Source organism: Equus przewalskii, chromosome 8, assembly GCF_037783145.1.
Source record: "Equus przewalskii isolate Varuska chromosome 8, EquPr2, whole genome shotgun sequence".
Lineage (NCBI taxonomy): Eukaryota > Metazoa > Chordata > Mammalia > Perissodactyla > Equidae > Equus > Equus przewalskii.
In genome coordinates this window covers 13462476-13475359 of record NC_091838.1, presented here as the reverse complement: position 1 = coordinate 13475359, position 12884 = coordinate 13462476, and the positions used below count along the sequence as shown (strand labels likewise).

Here is a 12884-nt window from a genome sequence, read left to right as displayed (position 1 = left end):
CCACCAGGACTGCAGTAATGTTGTGAAACACCCGCAAACATCTTAGTGGCTAAAATTACAAATATTATTTATGTTTTTTCACTCACGTATCCACAGGAGAATTGGGGTGGCTATGACTCAGGAAATGGTTCTAGATTTAGACTGGACCCACATCTATCTCATCCTGGGACTAGTGGCTACCCAGGGCTTATTATTCTCTTGGTGCATGGCAGAAGTGAAAGAGGGCTAGCCAGACTCTGCAAGTATATTTAAAGCCTCAGGCTGGACATGTCATACATTGTATTTGTTAACATACCATTGGTGAAGGCAGTCACATGACCACACCAAAAATCAGTTGAGAAGGAAGATATACTCCATTTAAGGCGAAATCATGGCAAAGGAAAGGAGGAAAAGAAGAATTATGAACCAAAAACACCATCTACCAGAGTTCTTCCTCTCGGTCACAAATGAGTCATTCTTATCCAGCAGGAAAAATATACTCACCCTCTCACCAAGATATTCCAAAAGTCAAAACCAATCATTGTGTCAGGTCCATAATCTCATGATGTACAGCAGGTCCAGCTGCAGCTCTACTTGATCTGGAGGCTATGAACTATGAAGCAAGCTATCCGCCCTGCACATCCATCACAGAGTAGCAGAACAGGGAGAGCATAACTGCATTAAGCACTGTCATGCGAAAAGGAAAGAATTGTAGGCATATAGCAATTGCTGGTCCCTAAAAATCTGGAAATCCTTTTGGGCAATTTTTGCAAGTTCTCTCTACTCTAGAGAAAGGATACATTATTTGATTAGGCTCTGGTCCTCCTCCCCGGGCATAGCTCTCTATAGCTCTCCAGTCTCCTGTTCTCCATGACTCATGGCTCCCTTCCCTGAGAAATCCTTGTTTTCCATTTCCTTAGCCATATCTGTAGAGAGCATTGAAGAATATGAAGAATCTCTGCCTTTAGATTGCGTTGGTTAATCCATTCACATTTACTGTGGTTATTGACATAGCTGGATTTATGTCTACCATTTAACTTTTGTTTTCTATATGTCTCATGTCATTTTTGTTCCTCTGTTCCCCCTTAACTGCTTTCTTTTGCACTGAGTGAATATTTTCCAAAGTAACATTTTAATTTCTCTACTGATTTTTTTGTTGTATATTTCTGAGTTATTTTCTTAGTGATTGATCTAGGGATTATAATATACATCTTAATTTATGAGAATCTACTTCCAAGTTATACTAATTTAATTTCAGTGAGATATAGGAACTCTCATATAACTCTATTAGCTCTTCTTAGTTTTTGTGCTATTTTATAATACATATGCTATATATTTTTATATTAACATTTATAAATACAGAATTATATTTATATATTTTACTTATATATATTTTATTTCAATTATTTGTATGTATGTATTATATTTACTTATATATTTCTATATCTATATATTATATATATGTATATTTGTATTTCATATTTATATCTATAAATATATATTTTATATATAATATAAAATAGATGTATATATGTTAAAACCTAACAATACATTGATGTAATTAATACTTTTTATAATTTTGTGTCTATTAAAAAAGCTGAGAAAAGAAAGGAGAGCAAGTAAGCAAGTATACATTTATGAAGTTTATGCATTTACCTTATTTACCATTTCTGCTTCTTTTCATGTATTCCTGTGGGTTCAAATCACCACCTAGTCATTTTCTTATTCCAATAAAATTTGTTTCCATCCACCTCCTTTGCAATGTTATTTTTAAATATTTGAATATTTCAAATATTTCTATATGGTATAGAAGAAAGAAGAAAATATGCATTTATACTGTCTTTTATAATTACACAATTAGCTTTATCAGTGTTCTTTGTTTTTTCGTCTGTATTAGAATTTCTGTCTGGATTCATTTGCTTTCAGCCTGAAGAACTTCCTTTAGCATTTCTTGTAAGGCATGTCTGCTGGCAACAAATTTTCTCAGTTTTTATTTATCTGGGAATGTCTTTATTTTACTTTCAGTTTTGAAATATAGCTTTGCTAGCAAAGGATTCTTGGGTAATAGATATTTTTTCTTTGAGCTCTGTGAGTACGATATCTCATTGCCTCCAGCTACCATTGTTTCTGATAACAAGTCAGCTGTTAATCTTAGTGGGGTTTCCCTTAAAAGTGACATTTCTCTTGCTGCTTTCAAGATTTTCTCCTTGTCTTTGGCTTTCAGTGCTTTTACTATGATGTGTCTGTTTGTGGATCTCTTTGTATTTATCCTACTTGGGTCTTATTGAGCTTTGCATATATGTAGATTAAAGATTTTCATCAAATATGGGAAGATTTCAGCCATTATTTCTTCAAATGTTTTTTCTGGACCTTTCTCTTTCCTCTCTTTCTAGTGCTCTTATTGCATGTAGTTGGTGCACTTAAAGGTGGGTGTCCCTTATTTCTCTGAGACTCTCTTCATTTTTCTTTGCCCTTTTTTCTTTCTTTCTTTGGCTTCCACAATCTCTATCAACGTATCTTCAAGGTCACTGATTGTTCTGTCAGTTCAAATCAAGTGTTGAAGCTCTCTAATGAATTTTTCATTTTGATTATTGTACTTTTCAACTCCAGAATTTTCTTTTGCTTCTTTCTATCCTATTTTATCTCTTTATTGGTATTCTCTATTTGATGAGACATTATCTTCATACCTTCCTTTTCTTCTTTAAAAAGGGCTTCCTTTAGTCCTTTGAACATACTTATAATGGTACTTTGAAGCCTTGTCTATTAAATCTGAAATTTGGTCCCTCTTAGGGATAGTTTCTATTGCTTGCTTTTTTTCCTATGTCATATGTTTCTTTTTCTTTGCATGTCTTATAGTTTTTTTCCTGAAAACTGGACATTTTGGGTAATAAATGCTGTAGCAACTCTGGATATGATTTCCCTCCCCACTTTATGGGGCTTGTTTGGGTTGTATTTTTCTTATTTATTTGTTTAGTGACTTAGCTAGGTTATTTTAATAATCTCTGATCTCTCTGTTAATCTGTCTGCTTCATCTGTTATTACACCACTCAGTGAGGCTCCACTAGTTATCAGTTGATTGCTCTGTTGTTTCCAGCAATGCCCTGGGACATAAATCGCTCAGCAGTCTAATCCAATCAAGTTCAACCAAGGGTAATTTTTGTGTGTGATGATTTCCTTTTTTTTCCCAATTAATTTTATTGGGATTATAATGGTTTATAATGTTATGTAATTTTGGGTGTACATTATCGTTTATCAAGCAAGGGTAATTTTTGAGGTTTGTTCCAACTCCAGTAGGGTTCTGCTTCACTGTTTCTTTCTCTGGTTAATTCTGGTGAATTAACTGACCAGTGGTTTAGCTTATAGTTCTTAATTAAGAGCAACTATTATTTTGTAGAGCACCCTTACACTTGAACTCCCCTTCATTCCATTTCAGATAAAGTCAGTTTCTTTAGGGGGAACTTTGGAGCTCTTTCTTCTTATGGACTGCCTCTCCCCCGAAGCAAACTCTCTGAGCCACTACTCTGGGCACTGGGGGGGTGGTAGTCTCTTGTCTTCTTCACTTGCCTCTCCTGCTGTGGAATCTCTGCCCTGTGAGAGACCTGAGAGCTGCCTCACCTGGGGTAGAGCCTCCATCCTATGGATAGGAGCTCGGGAGAAGAAGGGAACCCCAGGCCTCTCAGCCCTGCTCACCAAGAATTTAGCCTATTCAATTTGGAGTCAAAGGGGATGAGAAATGCTGGCAGTGTGCCCCTCTTAGCAAGATATGATGAGCATGACTGGGAGCTGAGGGGAGAAGGAGTCCCGTATTCTTGGCTGGAGTGGAGCTTCCATCAAGCTGAACTGAGTGAGAAAGGAAGGAGGGAACATATAATGTCTCAAACATCACAGACTGTCCTTGTTCTTACCAGCTTTTTGTAGATTGTCTTTAATAAATGTTTCTTCATTGACTACACGGACAATTTCCAGAAACTTTAAGTGTTATTTTTAAGTAGTTTCCACCACTTGAGTGGGCCTGTGGAACTGCATATATAGTCATCCCAGAAGTAGAACTTCCCCAAGGGTCTTTTTACATCTTGAATAATCACAGTCTCTTTTAGGCTGGTGACACATATAGCAGCAGTCCCCTCTCAAAAAAATTTTTTAAATACATTTGACTCCAGTCAACTCTAAGAATTTTCTTTGAAACATGCATCTCTCCCTAAGTTCAGGTACTTCGGGAGTATTAAGCTTTTATGGAACCATGCCCTTAGTCTGCTTTCTAGAGCCATTTTGTCTTGCCAAAAAGAACTTTCAAAAATCTTAACAGAATAGGTATGATGGCCACATCTTTAATTTGGTTACTGCACTGAGATGGCATCTTGTAAGCCTTTCTAAATCAAAGGATTTCTCAATTTCATCTTTTAGTGCTTGGAGACTTGGGGGAAAAGTTCTATTTTTCAACCTCACATATTTCAAATTTTCTGGGTTCTCTATATCCCTCTCAATTCTGCTTGCAAACCAGTTTGTTCTTCTCTGAGCTCATCTGTTTCTTGTAGCACATTACCAAATGTGGCTGTTACAACCAGTTCTTGCCATCAACATTCTACCTTGAAACGTTGCCCAATGCTTTGGGTTTATTAGGTACCTTTTCCTTCCATGTTCTCATAGAAAACAGTTTTATCAAATGTTTCTCCACTACATAAAATAGGTTACCACCTTTCCAACCTCCTATAATATTTCTTGCTGTTTGCTGCATGACCTCAAAGCCAGTGCCACATACAGTGTTAAGGCAGCAGCCTGCTACCAATACCAACAACTGTACCACTCTGGTTTTGGTCAAGAAAATTGAGTTACTATAAAGTATTACAGAAATCAAGTAGTTTAATATAGGAATTAGGGCACACACACTGTGGGAAGAGGTGGGGAAATGAAGGGCAAGAAGACTGCAACCCAACTCCAAAGCAAATAGTTCTCAGATTTCACCAGGAAACAGCCACAACCCTTGAGTTTCTCTGAGGAAGCTTCCACCGACTCTCTCAGTCTGAAGCCGTGAAATTTGTACTCCCTGAGAAATATGAGAAGCTGCAGTGCACATCCAGAAAGACCTCCCAAGAGCGATAACCTCTCCTCACCACCACCTTCCAAATCTCACACAAGTTCCTCTTGCTGGCAAATTCAAACCCAGAACCACATGGGGAGGAAGATTCTGGGAAGTGTAGTTGTACACAGAGGAGACCTTAGAAGAGGGTGGTGGTGATACAGAGTTGGGAACAGCAGGTCCAGCATGGAGCGTGAGCCCTGCTCTAGAGCAGCACTCCATGCCTTTGGTATGTGGCCAGGGCTGCTGCTTCCTCCCCAAGTCCCTGGAGGAGAACGGGAGCCTTGGAAGGAGGACCATGCCTGTGAGGGGCCCTGAGGTTTTATTTTCATGAACTTTTTGTTAAAAAGCCTCTGGCATTCATGGCCCTTGCCATTAAAGAGCTCACAAGCCTAATATTTTTGTATGTGCTATTAGGCATAGTTTAAGCATATCTAATGATGCCACTCAAACACACACACACACAAAAGGGAAAAAAGATTAACTAAAGCTAACATAACTACATATTGAGAATGATATAGAATCACACATTTCAAGAGCTATTCTTGAGAAGAAATAGCTACCACAGTATCATAATTGATGAAGGATGGGGTCTAAACCAGAAAAGAAGAGCAAGATTTAAGTGAGTTAGAGATAATTATCTGATTGGTTATAAAAGAGGGAAATAAGGATACGCATGTTAGCAGACATGGATCCCACAGTGGGCTAATGCCCCAGGTTAATTTTGAACTAATTAGAACCTTCAAATGAATAGAGCATTTCTGTCTAACACTTTGAGGGAAAAGAAGCAAATTAGGATGCATTAAACTCAGAAATAAGCATCTTTCACCTCTGTTCTAGGTTTGGGACCCATTCTGCCCTATTTTTCTCGATCTAAACAAGGATTTCTCAACCTGGTTACATTCTCAACAACTGACATCTTAGGGGAGTTATTCTTTGTTGTGAGGGAGTGTCCTGTGATTGTAGAATGTTTAGTAGCATCCCTGGCCTCAACTACTAGAGGCCAGTAGCACTACTGAGTGGTAACAATCAAAAATGTTGCCAGATGGTTGAGAATAATTTATCTAGATTAATAATCAACAAGAAGTAAGATTCAGAATTGTTGAAGTGGAAAAATTTTCCTTCCATCTTTCTAGGCTCTTTGGCTAATCTAGTAATTAAATTGATATAAGACAGATTAACAGGAGAAAAACAAATTTAATTTTGTATGTATGGGAGCCCCATAAAAACATGAGACCCCCAAAGGCAATCAGGCAATTGAGGCTTATACACCATCCTGAGGTAAGGAATGGGACAGGGTCCTGGGACTTCAAAGCGGAGGAGGGTGATTCACAGGAAGGAAAGAAGAGCAATTGGTTAATAACCAGATGTTTGCTCTGCCATGCAGGTAAGTCTTTCAGATAAAAGTTGTCTCTGGCAATAGCTCTCTCTACGGGCCAGCCCCCTATTTAAATTCTTTTAGGCTATTAAAGCAAAGGTAAGAGTTTTTCTTGAGTCTGCTGCATCTGGATTGCCTTCAGCTCAAAATAGTCCACATGCCAAAGTGATACATTTTGGAGTGGCATGTTCTGCTCCCTTTCAGAGATGATGTTGAATCTCTGCTATACCTTAAGTCTCTTTCTTTAGTAAATATTGTTTCTCTTGTTAAAAAATAAGGAGCTGCACAAAATGAAAGAGTTTCATAGGCAGAAGGGAGTAGGAACAAGGAAGCTAAATTAGGCAAAAAAAAGTGCATTGATTATTGCAAAGTTACTTTCCTTTAGGGGATGGCAGGGGTCTATCAGGCAAATTACCTAACTAGTGCTCATCAGGTGATTTCTGATTGGCTGGTTTAAGATTCTGTTTCTGGGAGAGCCGAAACTGTAGCTAAGTCAATTCTTGGTTTGGTGATGTGGGGTTTAACATAAGCAATTCCGTTTGGGGCCTGTTGTCTTGTTTTTAACACTCTTTATGAAGAATCTTAACCAAGGGAGTTAACATATTTCAGAAAGCTTTTCAACTGGCAGGGATTAAAACTAAATGCTTTCTTCTTGGCATTCAGTCAACCATCAGTTAAATTAACTACTGAAGGGTAACAAATTATTCCATCTCAAAATATGCCTCTTTAGCATGAGGGTTATTTTGAGCTAATTCTTGTTAAGGAAGAGCAGATGCAGGAGAAGCTATGAAAATCAAGTAGAAGTCACCCTTCCGTAAGGGGAATCTGCATTTATAAGGAAAATCTCCCTCTCTGTACCAGGAAGAGAAGGATGGCTCTAAATCACAAGGAACTCTTATCAATGACTTAAAAATACCCTGACTTAAAAATACCCACCTTACCCTTGTTTACTATGCTTTTTCTGAAAAGACCCCATAACTGGCCTCCCTGTTCCCCAACATCTTTCTTTTGTCTTTAACTGAAGATGGTCTTTAAGGTGGTAGCTCGGGCCATTTGGGGGTGTTTTACTCAGTTTTCCTAGGCATTTCCCACGTATACAGGAGGTGTACATGTTATTAAACTTCCGTTTTTCTCTTGTTAACCTGTCTTTTACTACAGGGGAGTTTCAGCTAAGAAACTAAAAGGATAGATAAATAATTATTTTTCCTCCCCTACACTACATTACTCAAAAAGATGATGTTTCTGATTAATTAAGAATTAGCTATCCCATTATTCTTGGGTATTTCTAACTATTTCTTTATTTTACCAAGCAACTCTTGCATGTAATCTTCCTCCTGCCCAAAATCTTTTCTGGAACCAGATGGAGATAAATAAATCAATAAACTAAATAGCAAATAAACATAAGAACCCATGTGAGTAGTTTTTTTAAATATGTTGATAACATTAATTTGTATAGCAGGACCCACAATGGAGGCTGCCCCAGTGGCCCAGCTTAGGTCACAAATCTAAACCTAAGTCAGCTTGCAATTATGGGAAACACCTGTCAAGGAAACCGAACACACACCAATCACAATCCTCTAACTCAGCTTTAGATAGCTGACCTTAGCCTAGAAGGTGGACCTGCTGGCCTTATAAGGAAATCCCCGACCTCTAGCCAATCATGCCCTGTTTCCATGACACCTCTTGAACGTTCTATAAAACTTGCTCCTACCCAAAATCCCTCAGGAAGACGGCTCCCCTACTTAAGAGGCACCTACTTCCTCAATCCATGGATTATTTTCCCTTGAATAAAGGACATCAAACTCATCACTAAATTGTTTCAGATTTGACAATGGCAAAGTTGAGGTTCTACGTCCTGTGCATATTAAATGATCTGTTTAAGTGAAATCACTAAATAGATTTCTAGTATCTGTACATTTTTACCTAAATTTCCATGACCAGATCTTGCTGCTCATGGTGATTTCCAACAAAGAGGAACAGGTGAGAATGTCCAATTAGAAGAAAAGAGCAGAAAGATGCAGAAAAGAAGTTGGAATCAATAAGAGTTAGAAAGAGACCAAGGAAGGAGGGTCCTGCAAGAAGGAGGTGGTAAACTCTGTCAAATGCTATAGAGGGCTTGAGAAGGAGTGGTTGCTGGATTTGTTTATTAATAAAGAGGTTCCTGACCACAAAATCTAGAATCAAAAGAAAATGTTGATAAATCTGGCAACATAAACTTTAAAATGACAAAGATATGAACAAATTCAAAAGACAAACTAAGAACTGGGAAAATATATTTGCAACACATCTAACTATGAAAGGACTAATTTACTTAATTTATAAAGAGCACTTCCAAATCAGTAAAAAAAAGAACAATCCAATAGAAAAATGGTCAAAGGCCCTGAAGAAGCAGTTAACAACAACAACAAAAAGAATTCCAAAGGGTTTTCAAATGCTTAGACAGTACTCAACCTCATTCAAAAGAATTGCAAATTAAAACAAAAATTAGATATCATCCTTTTCCTGTCAGAACAGAGAAGACTTGTTTTAAATAACAAAGTAAAGTATTTGGCCATTGTGTAGGAAACTGTCATTTTTGTACACTGTGAAAATGTAAATTGGTATAACTTTTTTGGAGGGTTATTCAACAATATCTATTAAAAGACAAAAATTTGTTTTGCCCTAGCAATTTGTCTTTTAGGGGTTTATCTTAAAGAAATATTTCCATATGAGCAAAAGGAACTGGTGAATAAATGACAAGCAACAGGATATATTGGAATGTATGAGGAAACTACTTGGTTTAAAATTAATTTGGCCTGACCTTGTTTTTCCAAAAAGGTCTGACATGGCCTGTTGCACATGCATTCTACATCTGCTTTAAGCATTTACTATGTCCCAAAGACAAGAATGATGCCTTTAAAGATAGGCATGTAGTTTTCCCCCATATTGGCATTTCTTTAAGGATAAGCATCTCTTCCTGGACACTGAGGATTAATTACCCACCTGCTGTGTTCACCTCGTGACCACCCACCTGCTGTGCCAACTAAGCATCTCATGACAGTAGTAAAAGAGATATTCCTGTCATATGAGATGGATGCTCTTTGTTCCAAGATGGTATAGACCCACTCTGTACACCCCCCCTTCTTTGGTGTGCTTCCTTCCTTGGGGTAAGGAAGCTCCCTGGGCTATAGTCCTCAGACACAGCTCATAATAAACTTACCTCAAATTTTGATTTATAGATTGATTGATTATGTATTATTTCATTGACAGAACTTAATTGTCATAAATGCCCTCCCCTAGAGTTTCATCAACCAGGGAAGATGGACTCTTATCACAGGAGAGAAGACTGGAAACCACACCACACCTGGACCAACTTGGTCACAAACTCTCATGCCTCCCATCTGTTCTTCTAAGAGCCCGTTCATCTTTCCTAAAATTCATTTACTCTCCCCTCAGAGGCCTACATCCCTTCTCTTTCCCTTATTAAGCTCTCAAATCTCACAGCTTTTTTGGATATTCACTTTTTTTCCTGTGATGCCCCTGTGCACACGATATTAAAAATTAATAAATCAGTATACCTTATCTCCTATCAACCTGCCTGTTGTCAGTTTATTTCACAGACCAAGCTATCAAACCTAGGAAGGTAGAAAGAAAATCTTTCCTTCCCCACACCATCAGGACAAGGTGATCACCCTAATCCCAGTACAGAGAATGGAATTCCATAAAGCTCTTAAAAAAAAAATTAAGGTGGATCAGTACTTCCAAGACAAGTTCTTAACTGAAAAAAGAAAATGGTAACCATAGCTACCTCTGGGAAAGAGGCCAGGGGACTGAGGGATTTGGGAGAAGACATACTTTTCACTGTAAATTTTTTGTACTATTTGGACATTTTTCATGTGCTTGTAATTTTCTTTTCAAATAAAAAGCAAGTTGAAAAAGAAAATGAAAAAGTTGGTCATAACAGTCTCAGTAAAATGGGAGTGGCCGCAACTGGAGTGCAGGGGAGTAAGGGGTAATCTATGCTGAGAAATGCCCAGAATGGAGGTGGGGGTGCAACATCTGGGCTCGTCTTCCCTTCCTTTTCTTTAATCCTGATCACGGCCCACACTGCTGCTTCTCACTGTTTCAAGGTTGGAGAATAGGGCTCAGGGGAAATATTCACAAAATAAAAAGGGAAGATGAGCAGAGGAAGATAAGGAGATGGATCACTCAGTGTCGACCCCTAATAGGCTGGGCGGAATCCTAGCCGCTGCCTCCTCTCACTCACCGCCTGCTGAGAACCTTCTGCTTGCAGACATGCCTCTAAAAGCACCTCCTGTGAACATTTCTTGGGGCTTTGGACTTTCTCTTGAGCTTGCTTGAAATTGCCCTGGGAAGTTCCCAGAAATTGAGGCACTGAAAGAAATTTCATAAACAGCCTAAAAATTCTACTTTGTGGAAATGGAAAACTTTGCTCTCACTGAACAAGTAATCAACCATTATTCTCCAAAGAGCCATTTCCTCTTTGTGAGCACTGAAGCCCATTTTGGAGACTTCAAAAATGTAACTTTTATAAACGAGCCGCCGTCAGAACGACCACTTCACCATTAAAGGCGGAAGCGGCAAACCAGGAAATAATGGTCTGGCAGTAGAGAGACAATTCCTTTAGCTCTGAGAAATTGTCTACACTGCCTTTTAGGCTGCAATATTTAAAAACAGGCCAAGCAATTCCAAAACCCAAAGTATTATTAGGAGTTTAATCATCAACAGAAAAATCAGGTTGGTATAAATTTGTGAGGGAAAATACCACTTTAACAAGATTAAAGCAGATGAAGCAAGATGCAAAGAGTTAAAAATGAAGTCGGCTGCCATTTTTGCAAAATATAAAAGCAATACAAAATAGAATTGTAGTTGTGATCAGAGAAAAGATCTGGAGCAATTATCTAGTCTCCATTAAAAGAGGGTGGTAGTGGTTTTTAATCTGTTTTGAATCAGAGCTGTCTTTTAGACTCTGATGTAAATGTAGATGGTTAAAAATCCAGTCCAAGAGTTAGGTGGCCTGAGTTCAAATGCCTGTCCACCCTTTATTACCTCTGTACCTTAGGCACCTAATTGCACCCTTCCAAACCACAATCTTCTCATCTATACAATGGAAGTAATAATAGTAACAGTTTAATAGGCTGTTGTGAGAACTAAGTCAGATAACCCACGTCTAGTGCTTACAGCATTGCCTGATGCTTAAGAAGCACTCGACAAATGCTCCCTATGACTACAGTCATATGGACTCGGGCATCCAAAAATGCAGGTATTCTGGCTTTAGACAGGGCTGGATCCAGTGACTCAGATGATGCCCTTTGTGTCCCCTGGTTTCCCTGTGTTGGGCCATTCTCGGGCAGGCTTTATCCAACAGGGGTGTTCTCTCATAAATGTGAATGAAAAAGCATGCCTTACTAATATTCCAGATTTCAGTCTCCTTGCCTCTATGCTGTGTCCAACCCTGAACCACTGTGCCCAAGGGAGGGCAAAGCTCTGATTGGCCAGGCCTGGGTCAGCCAGGATGGGGAAGACCATCCCCACTCAAGTAGGACTGGGACAGGGGTAGTGGGAGGCTGGAGTTTCCATCAGAAAAACCAGGATGTCATTCCCAAGAGAAGAGTGAATGAATGGAAGCTGGGCAGGGAAAACGATAGACAGCCAACCAGCTGTCCCAGTTAATCACCTTTGTTTTAGGCCAACACCACTTCAATTATCAGGGAAATTGGAGAGATTCCATAATTTACTCTTCTATCCATTCAATGCTTCACAGTTCTGAAGATGAAGAAATTTCCTCTTTTATTTAACTTTGAATCTTTAAGAGAAATTAAAACCTTTTCTCTGAGACTCTAGAGTAATTTTCAAAAAGAAAACTTGTTCTTACCATGTTTTGACTCTGTGGGGTTTAGTTTTCCGGGTCTCAGTTACTTTGTTTGTAAAAATGAAAGGGTTGGCTTGGGTGACCTCTTAAGGCCCTTCTAAGCATCTGTGATTTCTAAGAACAATAGCAACGACTCAACAGAAAATTTGGTTGTTACCATCAATTCTATGTACCCTAGAAAAGGCTTCGTTTTATCAGGGCTGGTTCTTCAGAGCTCATCTCTAAGCAACAGATAGTGGAGTACATTGATTTAGAGAGCAGATATTGGATCCAGAGTGCCTAGGCCAAGTCCTGCTTCTGTTCATTACAGCTGTGTGACTCTGGGCAAGTTGCATAACCTCTCTGTTTCCTCATCTGTCAAATGAATTTAATAACAGACCCTACTTCATAGGGCTGTGTGTGGGCAGTAAAGAATTTACACAAGGGCCGGCCCAGTGGCGCAGCGGTTAAGTGCGCATGTTCCGCTTCGGCAGCCTGGGGTTTGCTGCTTTGGATCCTGGGTGTGGACATGGCACCGCTTGGCCAGCCATGCTGTGGTAGGCATCCCACACATAAAGTAGAGGAAGATGAGCACAGAT

The 12884-nt window shown here is 38.9% G+C and overlaps 1 long non-coding RNA gene across 2 annotated transcripts in view; it reads right to left on the bottom strand.

Moving 5' to 3' along the window:
• LOC103548059 (uncharacterized) overlaps window positions 1-12884 on the bottom strand; it is a 64200-nt gene that overhangs the window by 6321 nt on the left and 44995 nt on the right. The window lies entirely within an intron of this gene.